The 12546-nt window shown below is 49.2% G+C and overlaps 1 protein-coding gene across 2 annotated transcripts in view; it reads left to right on the forward strand.

The window, feature by feature from the left end:
* The first annotated feature begins 3 nt into the window (after window positions 1–3).
* The window catches only part of CNBP (CCHC-type zinc finger nucleic acid binding protein), a 48988-nt gene continuing 36445 nt past the window's right edge, over window positions 4–12546 (forward strand). The window contains exon 1 of one of the 2 annotated variants that reach the window (XM_060307687.2): window positions 4–275. The gene's annotated coding sequence lies outside the window, so the exon portion shown is untranslated. The remainder of the gene's footprint in view (window positions 276–12546) is intronic. The other variant, XM_060307684.2, reaches the window with a different exon arrangement.

Below are 12546 nucleotides of genomic sequence, written 5' to 3' on the forward strand. Positions count from 1 at the left end.
CTCCCGGTGCGAACTGCTTGGTACTTGGCTAACTTCCAGGGATCTGACTAGCGTGAAAGGTCGGCGCGGCAACGTTAACTTGCTCTTGAAATCTGTGGGTATTTATCGAGCACCTACTGGATGCGCCGCCTGGCGCTGGGGGAGGGAAAGGACGCGAAGGAGAGACGGATGTCGCCCAGGGTTACCTCCAAGGACCTGGGAAGACACCCCGAGGCCAAGGTGAGGACTTGCGTGACACCGAGACGGAGTCCCCTGGCCCGAGGGGAGGAGTCCAGGTGAGCCGGGGCGCGGGCGGTGCCCAAGGTGCGGGGGGCGTGGACCGCAACGCGCCGGGACCCCGGACGCACAGGCGCCCGCCTCTGCAGTCCTGCTTTGCAGAAGCTGGGGCCCGGGGGCCGCGGGGGAGGGGGGGCGGGGGTCTTGCGCCAACGTGAAATTGTCAAGAGCCGGAAAGATGTGCAAAATCTTTAACCAGTAACCCCACCCCTTCCTTATCCGGAGGAAATCATCCAAAGGAAGAAAATCAAGTTGCTCACTGCAGCAGTTTGGAGCAAGATAATTGGAAACACCCTAAATGCCCAGCAGTAAAGGGATGATTAAGGGGATTGTGGTGCATCCATCGGATGAAACATTCCACACCCTTCTAAAGGGATATTTCTGAGGACTTGGGAGGCAGTGTCCAAACTTCTTAAACAAAATGAGACGTTAAAGGGGAAAAGCAGGGTGTAAAAGTGTTCATAATTAAGGTGAAATAAGTATGCCTCATGGTTAAAAGCCAGAAAAGAACCCCAGAGTTTTTCGTTGTTGTGTTAAGACCGTGAAGTACAGATAAAGTGTGTTGAGATAAATATCCTTTTATATTATGATATTAATTCTATAGAACTATATACCAAGGGCAATTTTTATAATACCTCATTTTTATAATGAGAATTGTGGGTTGTGAGTCCAGTTTTCTGTATAAGCTAATACGTAACTGTAGGGTTTTTATTATTTTTAAACTGTAATATACATTCTTTTTTAAAAAAATATTTGCAAGGTTCATCCATATTACAGCATGTATCAGTACTTCATTCCTTTTTTAAAAAAAATTTTAGTTATTATTTATTTATTTTGGAACCGGGGCCCCCTGCCCTGGGAGTGTGGAGTCTTACCCACTGGACCACCAGGGAGGTCCCTTTAATATACATTCTTCATGATAATTGCTGAGTCCTTTGTAGAAACACAGGATACTGAAAGTACAGGAGAAATTAGGGAATCTGAATAAGATTAGTAGGTTGTACCAATATCAATAACCTGCTTGTGGTATTTTTTTTGTTAACATTACTCGTTTTGAAAAATTGAGATATAATCCACATATCTTAAAATTCACCCTTTTATAAGTGTACACTTCAGTGGTTCTTAGTATATTCAAACAGTTGAGCGTGCATCACCACTACTTCCAGAACATTCTCATTACCCCAAAGAAATCTGTCTCCATTACTAGTCATTCACCATCCCTCACTCTCCGCCCCAGCCATTGATCTACTTTCTGTCTCTGTGGATTTGCCTGTTCTGGGTATTTCATGTAAATAGAGTCATACAATGTGGCCTTTTGTGTGTCTGCTTCTTTCACTTAGCATAGTGTTTTCAAGGTTCATGTCACAGCATCAATCAGTATTTCATTCTCTTTTATTGCTGAATTATATTGCATTTATGAATATATATATATACACACACATATTTTGTTTATTTAACATTCATCAGTTAATGGACACTTGGGCTGTTTCCACTTTTTGACTCTTGTGAATAATGCTGCTGTGAATACTTGTGTACAAGCTTTTGTGTGACACATGTTTTCATTTCTCTGGAGCATATAAGAGTAGAAATGCTGGTCATATGATAACTCTGTTTAACTTTTTGCAAAACTGCCTGGTTTCCAAAGCATCTGCCCCACTTTATTTTCCCACTAGCAGTGTATTAAAGTTTCCAATTTCTCCACATCCTCAGTAACATTTATTGACTTTTTGATTATAGCCATTCTAGTGGGCTTCTCATTGCAGTGGCTTCTCTTGCTGCGGAGCACGGGCTGTAGGCCTGTGGGCTTCAGTAGTCGCGATGTGTGGGCTCAGTAGTTGTGGCTCTCGGGCTGTAGAGCGCAGGCTCACTAGTTGTGGTGCACGGGCTTAGTTGCTCTGCATGTGGGATCTTCCTGGACCAGGGCTTGAACCCGTGTCCCCTGCATTGTCAGGCGGATTCTTAACCATTGCGCCACCAGGGAAGACCCACAAGTATCTTTTTGAATTAGAGTTTTCGTCTTTTCCTGATATACCCCTCAGGAGGGGTATTGCTGGATCATATGGTAGTTCTATTTTTAGTTTTTTTTTTTTTAAAGGAACCTGCATACTGTTCTCTATAGTGGCTGCACCAATTTACATTCCCACCCACACTGTAGGAGAGTTCCCTTTTCTCCACATCCTCTGCAGCATTTATTATTTGTAAACTTTTTGATGATGGCCATTCTGACTGGTGTGAGGTGATACCTCACTGTGGTTTTGATTTGCATTTCTCTAACGATTAGCAATGTTGAACATCTTTTCATGTGCCTGTTGGCCATCTGGGTATCTTCTTTGTAGAAATGTCTATTTAGGTCTTCTGCCCATATTTTGATTGAGTTGTTTGGTTTTTTTATATTGAGCTGTATCGAACAGCACAGTTTTATGTTATCTTCCAAAGATTTTAAATTTGCCTTTCACATTTAAGTTCTGACTTCATCATAATTTTTTTTGTGTGTGTGGTGTGAGGTAAGGAGTCAATTTCATTTTTTTACCATTTGGATAATCAATTGCCTAACACATTTTATTGAATAATCCTTTCTTTCCACACTGATTTGCAAGGCCATTTTTGCCCCCTATCAAACTTCCATTTATATGCTGTTTGTATGTTATCTATCAAGGGCCATCTCTGTGGGTCTGTTTCTGGGCTTCCTATTCTGTATCATTGTCAGTCTGTCTATCCCTGTGTCAATTCCGTACTGCGTTAATCATCATAGTCAGGATAAGCATTGATGTTAGTATCTAGGAAGGCGAGTCCTTCCATCTTATTCTCAGAGCATGTCTTGTCTCTGCTTGTTCCATAGACAAACCATGGGATTTTAATTAGAATTGAATTAAATCAGGCTTTTCTGGTGGCGCAGTGGTTAAGAATCCACCTGCCAATGCAGGGGACACGGGTTCGAGCCCTGGTCTGGGAAGATCCCACGTGCTGTGGAGCAACTAAGCCCATGCGCCACAGCTACTGAGCCCGCGAGCCACAACTACTGAGCCCGCATGCCACAACTACTGAAGCCTGTGCGCCTTGAGCCCGTGCTCCACAGCAAGAGAAGCCGCTGCAATGAGAAGCCCACACACTGCAACGAGGAGTAGTCCCCGCCTCACCGCAACTAGAGAAAGCCCGCGCACAGCAACGAAGACCCAACACAGCCAAAAATAAATAAAATGAAAAATAAGTAAATTAAAAAAATAAAGGTAACCTTGGTACTTGCATTTCCCCCAGTGTCTCTGACAGGTGCCAGGTACTGTGTTTATGGGCTGCACAAGCTCTCTAATTTAATTCTCACAGTCTCCATTTTCCAAGTTCACTGAAGCTGACAGAATTTGATGATTTGACAAAAGTTGCCCGGGGGAGGCAGCGGAAGAGCCAAAGTTTGAACCCAAGTCTGTCTGACTACAAGTTTTTTTTTTTAAAGATGCATTTATTATTTTTAAATTTTATTTATTTTTGGCTGCATCGGGTCTTAGTTGTGGTGCGTGGGGTTCTCTCTAGTTGTGACGTGCGGGTTTTCTCCTCTCTAGTTGTGGCGTGCAGGCTTCAGGGCGCGTGGGCTCTGTAGTTGTGGTGCAGGGGTTCCAGAACGCGTGGGCTCTGTAGTTTGTGGCACGCAGGCTCTCTCGTTGAGGCACCCGAGCTCAGTAGTTGTGGCGCATGGGCTTAGTTGCCCTGCGGCAGGTGGGATCTTAGTTCCCTGACCAGGGATCAACCCTGTGTCTCCTGCATTGCAAGGTGGATTCTTTACCACTGGACCACTAGGGAAGTCCCCACGCCTCTAGCTTTAATGCACCAAAGCGTCTTCCTCTCAGGCGTTTAGCTGTTTCCAGTTTCTCCACGGGTAAACGACATTGTGATAAACATCTCTGGTATACATTTTGCCCCTGTTTCCAGAAAGTTCATGTCAGTTTTACTTCCCCAGCTAGTTCTAGTGTCAGCATTTACCAATCAGTGCCCCCGTTGAACAACCAGCAAAAGAAACTGACATTTCCACAGCCGCTTCTTTGCGCCACATGGGACGCTAACTCATTCTCTTACGTTATCTCATTTGATCGTCACAACACCACCAGGAAACTGAAGCTCAGAGAGGTACATTCATTTGCTCAAGATCACACAGCAAGCTAGGGACACAAAGCAGCCAGAGGGTTAACAACTTCTTAAAAGCTTCCAGGACTTCCCTGGTGGTCCGATGGTTAAGACGCCGTGCTTCCACTGTGGGGGGCATGGGTTCAATCCCTGGTCAGGGAACTAAGATCCTGCATGCTGTGAGGTGCGGTCCTCCCCCCCAAAAAAGTAGAAAAGCTTCCAGAGGATTCCCCTCACACTGGGAATAAAATCCAGACTCCTCCCCGTGGCCTGTGAGGCCCTAACACCCTGCATCCTGCCTCACTCTCCTGCCATGGTCCCCTCCAGCCTCTCTGGGATTCTTCCTGTTCCTCCAGCTCTCTGTGACCCTGCCCTGTGGGCAAGGCCTCTGCCCAGCCAGTCCCCTACAGCTTTTATGTGCCTGTTGCTCTCCTGCTGTGGTCAGCTGAAAGGCCACCTGCTCAGAGAGGCGTTCCTGACTTCTGTGGCTAAAGTACCACCCCTTCTCTTTTCCACGGTCTTGTTTTACTTTCTTCATGGCAGTTTATCACTGTCCGAATTGATCATTTGTTGGCCTGTCGTATTAGTCAAGATTCTCCAAAAAGACAGAAATAATGGGATGTGTATGTTTGTGTGTGTGTATATATAGAGGCAGAGAGACAGAGAGGTTGAGATTTGCTGTAAGGAATTGGCTCATGCAGTTATGGGAGTGGGCAGGTCCCGAGACCTGCAGGGTGAGTCAGCAGACTCACCCCAGGAGAGCCAATGATTAAGTTGTGGTCCGAGTCCAAAGGGCTGAAGAGTAGGAGAGCTGAGTAGTGGTTTCTGTCTGAGGACTGGCAGGCTTCAGACTCAGGAAGAGCTGATGTTTCAGTTTGAGTCCAAAGGCAGGAAAAAAGCTGATATCTTAGTTTGAAAGGCCGTTAGGCAGGTTTAGTTCCCTCTCATTCAGTTTTTTTGTTTGTTTGTTTTACTCAGGCCCTCAGCTGTTTGGGTGAGGCCCACCCACGTCGGGGAGGGCAGTTGGCTTTACTCAGTGTAGTGGTTTAAACGTAATCTCATCCAAAAACACCCTCACAGAAACACCCAGGGTAATGTTTGACCAGATATCTGGGTGCCCCGTGGCCCAGTCAAGTTGACACATAAAGTTAACCATCACACTTGTTTACTGTCATCTCTCCACCTTCAGCTGCTAAGGCAGCTCCTTGTCTGGCATATTCCTGACATGTGGCACATAATAAGTGGTCAGTAAATAGCAGTGGGATGAATGAATGACAGAGCCCAGACTCCAGCCCTGCTCTGAGCGATCCCACGTTTATTCGTTTTCTGCAATGAGACATTCCTTCATGTTGATCACTGCTGGTTGACTGAGGAGAAAAACATAACATCTGCAGTCAAATCAGTGTCCGCACGCAAATGCATGGTGTTCTTTTTGTGTGATGAAAGAGCCCCGGCCTGGGAGTGTCAGGCAGCTCAGCTTCTTGTGGCTTCTCGGTTCCCAAGCAACAAAATTAACACCCATCCTGCTCTTCTCTGGCTGTGTGGCTGTAAGCCTGAGAGGCCTGCCACAAAGCTTCAAGGTTCCCCAGAGACAGTTTTCCTGTCGCTGCAAAGTAGGAGGAGAAGCAGTCCTCTGCAGGCTCTCACCCTCCAGGAGGGGTGGCAGGGCCGGATCGTTTATTAGTGACTCACCAGGAGCTGGTGACAGTAAATAGAAAGGGTTGAGCACATCTCCACCTGCCAGCAGACTGGAGGACAGTGACAGAATAGCGACAGCTCGATAAACCAACAGGGAGTGCCTGTGATGAGCCCTCCGAGCCCTACACCCACCCCTCGGGGCCCACCAGCCTTGGGTTGTACGTGGTTCTGCGGATTTTGTAGTCAGAAAGGCCCCAGAGCAAGTCTGCCTTTGCATGAACAGCTAAAAGACGCACGCACGGTATCGTGGCGTGTACACAAGTCACACTGTGTGACTAAGGCGGGGACACATTTCATGTGCAGGGACCTGGTACTGGCATTCCCCTGGAGGGTGACCCTGGTGCAGCTTGTAAAGGGCCCGTGACTTGGCAACCCCCAGCAAGTTCAGCCCTGGGGCGACATGCATGTCGTTAACAGTACGGAACAGGACACTTCAAATGGCTAAGATGGTAAATTTTATGCTACGTGCTTTTCACCACAATAAAAAATAAAAAACCATCCATTTCTTATCTCACAGTTTGTGCGGCTAGGAATCTGGGCCCAGCTCAGCCGGGTCCTCTGCTTCAGGCTCTCTCACGAGGCTGCACAGGGGCTGGGGTCTCATCTGAAGGCTGGGGAAAGGTCTTCCAAAATTGCATGACTGTTGGCAGGATTCAGTTCCTTGTGTGCCACTGGCCCGAGGGCCTCTGTCGTTCAATGGCTTGGGCCAGACGCTGCCCTCGGCCCCTTGCCATGCGGTCCTCTCCACATGTCGGCTCACTTCCTTAGAGTGTGCAAACCAGGAGGGCAATAGAGCGAGTCTACTAGTGAGCTGGAAGTCAGAATTTTTTGTAATCTAACTGCAGATGTGACATCACATCACTTTTGTCATGTCCTACTTGGTAGAATCAAGTAATCAGGTCCAGCCCACGTTCAGAGAGGGCTTTGCACAGGGTTTGCACAGCGGCTCACCCGGCAGACCTCCGTACCTCTGTCAACGGTACCACCCCGTTGCCTCACCCAGAGACCGAGATCCATCCTCAACACCTTCCTTCCCCCGTCTCCACATCCAGTCCATCCGCATGCTTCTCTGTCTCTCCAGCAAATGCATCCAGAGTTCCTGCTTATGGACCAGGCTGTGTTCCCAGCTTCTGGATCAGCAATAACCTGGACAGGCAGGCTCCCTGCCCTCCTCGTGCCCGCAGGCTTGTTGAGGCAATAGTTTTAAACTTGTCTCCTTAGTTGTAAAGTTAATTTAAAATGGAATTGGGTAAATGAGGACCAAGTGAACTAACATGAAGTAACATGCTTCAAGCAGTGTCTGGCACACAGTATGTGCTCAACAAGTCCTAGCTGCGATTGTCGGAGAAAGTGAGAAAAGTTGTAAGCGAGAACAAAAGAGGAGGCTGTAGGAGAGGACAGCGTGGCCTCCTCTCCCTGGGTGGGCAGGGAGAGCTTCTCTGTGGAGCCACATTTTGCACGAAGCCAGAGGGATGAGAAGGAAGTAGCCAGGCAGGCATCCCGGGACGGAGCAGGTGGTGCAGAGGCAAAGGGGGCGCCAGTCTGGACTTTGGTGGTGGAGGTGGAGAGAGAGAAAAGAAGGCCCTTGCAGATCGATTTCAGAAGTAGACGTGATATGATTTGCTGGGGTGGGTGAAGCAAGGGGAAGGAAGGGACCAGAGGATGCTGTGTTTCTCACTCTAATTATCCTGTATCACCTACCACAGTGCTGAAGCCGGGACGCCACCGGTTTGGGGAAGTGGGGGGATTCCCAGTGGAGAGGCCCAACAGCCATTTCCCTTGGTGGCTTGAATCCACCCAGCCTCTCTCTCCCCACTGCCACCCCCGGTCCACGCGCCAGCCTGTCTCTCTGGGCTTCTGCAGTCGCCTCCGCCCTGGTTCCCTCCTGGTCCTCCCTCACTTTGCAGCTCCAGTGGCCTCACCTACACGAACCTTCTCCAGTCACTCCCTGGCTAGCAAATTGTTGCTTAGTCGAAGAGTTCAACAGATGCCTATTGGCGTATGGATTTATGAGTCGTTGGAGTCAGGAGGGGCCTCAGCCGTCCCTATTTCAGCTCCTCAGTCAGGTGGCCTTCCTGCTTCCACATTCCTCACCCCCTGCTCCGTCCTTGCCAGAGGCAGTACATGGTGTGTGGTGACGGGGTCCAGGCCTTTGGAGTCTAGTGGAACCTGCATCCAGTTCAGTTAAGTTACTTAAGTTCTGGGGACCCTAGACATTTTGTCTCTGGGAAGAGCAAAGTTTCCTGTTTAATTAGCGTGTTGGGGGTCTCCAGGACCACCCTCAGCTTCAGTGATTTGCTAGGAGGACTCATACAACTCAGAAAAAATGTTAAACTTGTGGTTACAGTTCATTATAGCAGAAGAATAGAGATTAAAATCAGCAAAGGAGGGACTTCGGAAGTGGCGCCATAGTGGTTAAGAATCCGCCTGTCAATGCAGGGGACACGGGTTCGAGCCCTGGTCCAGGAAGATCCCATGTGCGGCAGAGCAATTAAGCCTGTGCACCGCAACTACTGAGCCCCCCCGGACCACACGCCAGCCTGTCTCTCTGGGCTTCTGCAGTCGCCCTGTTTCACTCCTGGTCCTCCCTCACTCTGCAGCTAGAGTGGCCTCACCCACACGAACCCACTCTGGTCACTCCCTGGCTAGCGAGTGGTCACTTAGTCGAAGAGTTCAGTAGATGCCTGTTGACGTATGGAGCACGCCTAGAGCCCATGCTCCGCAGCAAGAGAAGCCACTGCAGCAAGAAGCCTGTGCACCGCAATGAAAAGTAACCCCCACTCGCCGCAAGTAGAGAAAGCCCGCGCGCAGCGACGAAGACCCAATGCAGCCAGGAATAAATAAATAAATTAATTAATTTGTAAAATCAGCAAAGGAAAAAATGTACAGAGCAGGGTCCAGGAGTGACCAAGTGAGAGCGTCTGGCTGTCCTCACCCAGAGGAGACCTGCAGACAGCACTTAGTTTTCCCAGCGACCATGTGTGACAATGTGCACAAAATGTGGCCAACCAGGGAAGCTCATCTGAGCCTCAGAGTTCGGGGATTTTTTGGAGGGCCAGTCTCGTAGGCAGGGAGCAACCCCATGACTGACCACAGGTATTCGGTCTCTACTACCAACCCCCCAACCACGTCGAACTAAAACAGTGTGGCCCAAGGTCCCAGGAAAATAAAAATAAGCATTCACCATAAATCGCATTGTTAGCATTAGCTGTCTGGCGTGGCCCCAGACTCCAGGTACACAAAGGCACTCTTACCAGGCGGGATATTCCAAGAGTCTATAGGTTAGCTCCCAGGAGCCAGTCAAGGGCAGTGCTTTCCATGGAATGTGCGGGGTTTGGGCTACCCAAGCCTGCTGAGTTATCCCTTTACTGCATACTTGATCTGAATACTTACCATGTGTACCAGCCAGGGTCCAGCCAGGAAAACTGAAACCACTGTAGGTATTTCGAACTGACAGAATTTAATACAAGGAGTTGGTCTCCCAGGTGATTGAAGAGCTGGGAAGCCATGCAGGAGGCAGGGAACCCAGAAACCAGCAGCAGCAACGGGGAGACCTCTGCTGCCCCAGGACAAGGGGTGGTGTTGCCTGAGCCCAGAGGCTGACTCAGGTGTGGGGCTGCCTGCTGGGCACTGGGGCACAGAGGGAGAGCTGTCGGCAGGTGCCAGCACGACAGAGGAGGGTCAGCTCCCACCCCACCCCCTGCCAGGGAGAAGGGGAGAAGAACCCTGGTTTCTCCCTCCTCCTGCCTGCCCAGCCCCACTGGTATCTCCCATTGGCTGGACCCAGCTGTGAGCAAGGCGGGGGTTCCCCAGGAAATGACTCAGACACCATTTACTTAGGGCCTGTTTTAAGGTGCCTGACAATGTGCCAGCCATGGTCACCCACCCCACCCCACCCCACCCCATGTGGCCCTGCCCGAGAACTGCCCTGCAAGCAGATATCGCCTCTGCATTACAGGGATGAGGACGTTTAGGGACTCAGATAAAGAAAAACAAGTCTGTGAGGGAGATGGAGCCAGAGGGGTGGAGGAATGGAGATAGGGCTGCAGAGAAGGCACAGAGGACTTCTGCAAAAACCTTCCAGGCCAGGAAGCCTCCCCTGTGGCACCCCCCCGAGCTGGCAGAGGTGCACGAGCGAGGTGCCCCTCCAGCACATTCCATACTCAGTTAACACAGCCAGGAATTTCCTCCTGCCTGAGCCTCATGTCCTTCCTCAGTCCAACTGTCCCCACCCAGGGAACACCTTCACAAGCTCTGTGACCAAGGACAAGCCGGGAAACGGCCCTACTGACACCTCTGGGATGACCTTAAAGATCACGGAGAAAATGACTGGCACCCTCTCCATCACACACACAAGTAGCACAGAGACTAGCTTGGAGAGAAGTTCAATAAACTTCTGAATGAACTATTGACTCTAATTTGTGTGGAATGCTGGGCAAAGTGCGAAAGACAAAGGGAACTATGTTGCAGCTCTTTGCCTTGGGCTCTGGGTCATAGACTCACACATGACCATTCATAATGGAAGGTAAGCTGGTGTTTCAGCTACTTACTGCTGAAGTAAGCAAATCAAACTTATTTTTAAAGTGATTTCATATTTCTCCTGGCTCTGCCCTCTGGGCTGGGCTCAGCTGGGTGGTTCTTCCGCCCTACCTGGTATCTCCTGTGGTGGAAGGTGAGTGAAGAGAGCGTCTTCTCTCACATTTCTAGGGCTTCAGCTGGAATGGCTGGAAAAGGGGGCTGGCTGGGCTCACTTGTCCCTCTGTGTGGTCTCTTCTCTTCATCATGGTAGCTGGACCTCTTTACAGAGTAACTCAAAACCTTAAGAGACAGTGTCCCAAGAGGACAGACCCCAGCATTCAAGTACTTACCAAGGCTCTGTGCCCAGCACACTTGCTACCGTACCATTGGCCAAAGCAAGTCACGTGGCCAATCCCGGAATTTACACTTGAGGGACCACAAAGGGGCTGATGTTCATTGGAGACCACTGATGTACTGAACCACCACAACCAGGAAGAGTACTGCATACAGGAGTAAATAAACTGCAATGGATCACCCAGGAGGAAGCTATCCATTCGGCTATGAAGATGCCATGAAGGACTTCACTCGTTCATTCATTTAACAAGTATTTCTTGAATGTGCAGATGCTGGGGATTCAGTTTGGACACATTAGGCGAGCTCTTGCTTCTGTGGGGTATCAAGTAACCTATACACAGATAAGACAATTTCAGATGATGACAAGTGCTGTAAAGAAAATAAAATAGCACGATAGGACAGAGAGTGAGCAGGGGTTGAGGGGTGGATGCTTTAGCTATGGGGGTCAGGAGAGGCCTTCCTTGCAGCAGGTAGCTTAGCTGAGACTTAGATGATGAGGGGGAGCCAGGCTGTGGAGATCTGGGTCAGAATGTTCTAGGAGGAGGGAACCAAGGGCAAAGGAAGGAGCAGGAATACACCTTGACTAAGACTCAGCTTGACGTGTTTCTTCTTGACAGAAGAAAGGCCAGGGTGGCTGGAGTATAAAAGAAGGGAGGGAAGGTCAGAGGGCGCAGGCCAGGCCTTGCTGAGCCTCTGGGTGCAGCCCAGAAGTATTGCTTGAGTGTCAGGAGCTGCGACCTGTAGCTCCTTGCCCATAGGCCTGCCCCTTTCCTGTGCTCCTCTGCATTTCCAGAAGCATTCTAAGAAGCTCGCTAGATCTGGGAACTGCCAGAAGGTCAGAAGGAAGCTAAAAAAATATCCTAGCATTTGAGGGCTAGCATCCCTGTGCTGGAAGTGGAGAGGCCGTGCAAAAGCTCCTGCCACCACCGTCTTACACACAGACATGCTGCCTTGACACAGATTCCGGGTCCCTGTTGCCCATTTCTAATTATAACCAACATTTGTTTTCACATATATCATCCCACGTAATCCTCACGTCCAGCTAGAGAGAGACGGTCCAAGGAAGTAAACATTTGAGCAACTTTTGTGCTAAATCTTGTGCTAAGCCATTCTGCGCATGATCTCAGTTTACCTTCCCCACAAGCCTGTGCAGGCTTTACGACTATCTCCATCTCGCTGTGGAGGATATAGGCTCAGAGTCACACAAGAAAGAGCAGCGCTGCAATTCCAACCTGAGTCCTTTGATGCCGAGTCACAGGCTCCACCCCCTGCAGCTCTTGCTGTCTCCTAGCAGGGCCTGCCCTGGGCAGGTGTCCAGGTTGCGCATTCTCCAAGAGCTCCATCTCCATACAAGGACCTTCGTGAAAAGAAGGATTAAAAAAAAAATGTATTTTGTTTTATCGTATTACCCTGAATTTGTCTTCCTTTATCAAACCAGTGCACCTGTGGTATACCATGAGCAGATATATAGTGAGAGACTATTACACAATATGTGTAAAAATTTCCCTGTGTATTTACTGTACTTTTTCAAATAAACAGTTGGAGCTGTTGCTTTAAAGCAAGCTGCATGGCACAGCCAAAAACAAA

Source organism: Globicephala melas, chromosome 11, assembly GCF_963455315.2.
Source record: "Globicephala melas chromosome 11, mGloMel1.2, whole genome shotgun sequence".
In the NCBI taxonomy this organism is placed as follows: domain Eukaryota; kingdom Metazoa; phylum Chordata; class Mammalia; order Artiodactyla; family Delphinidae; genus Globicephala; species Globicephala melas.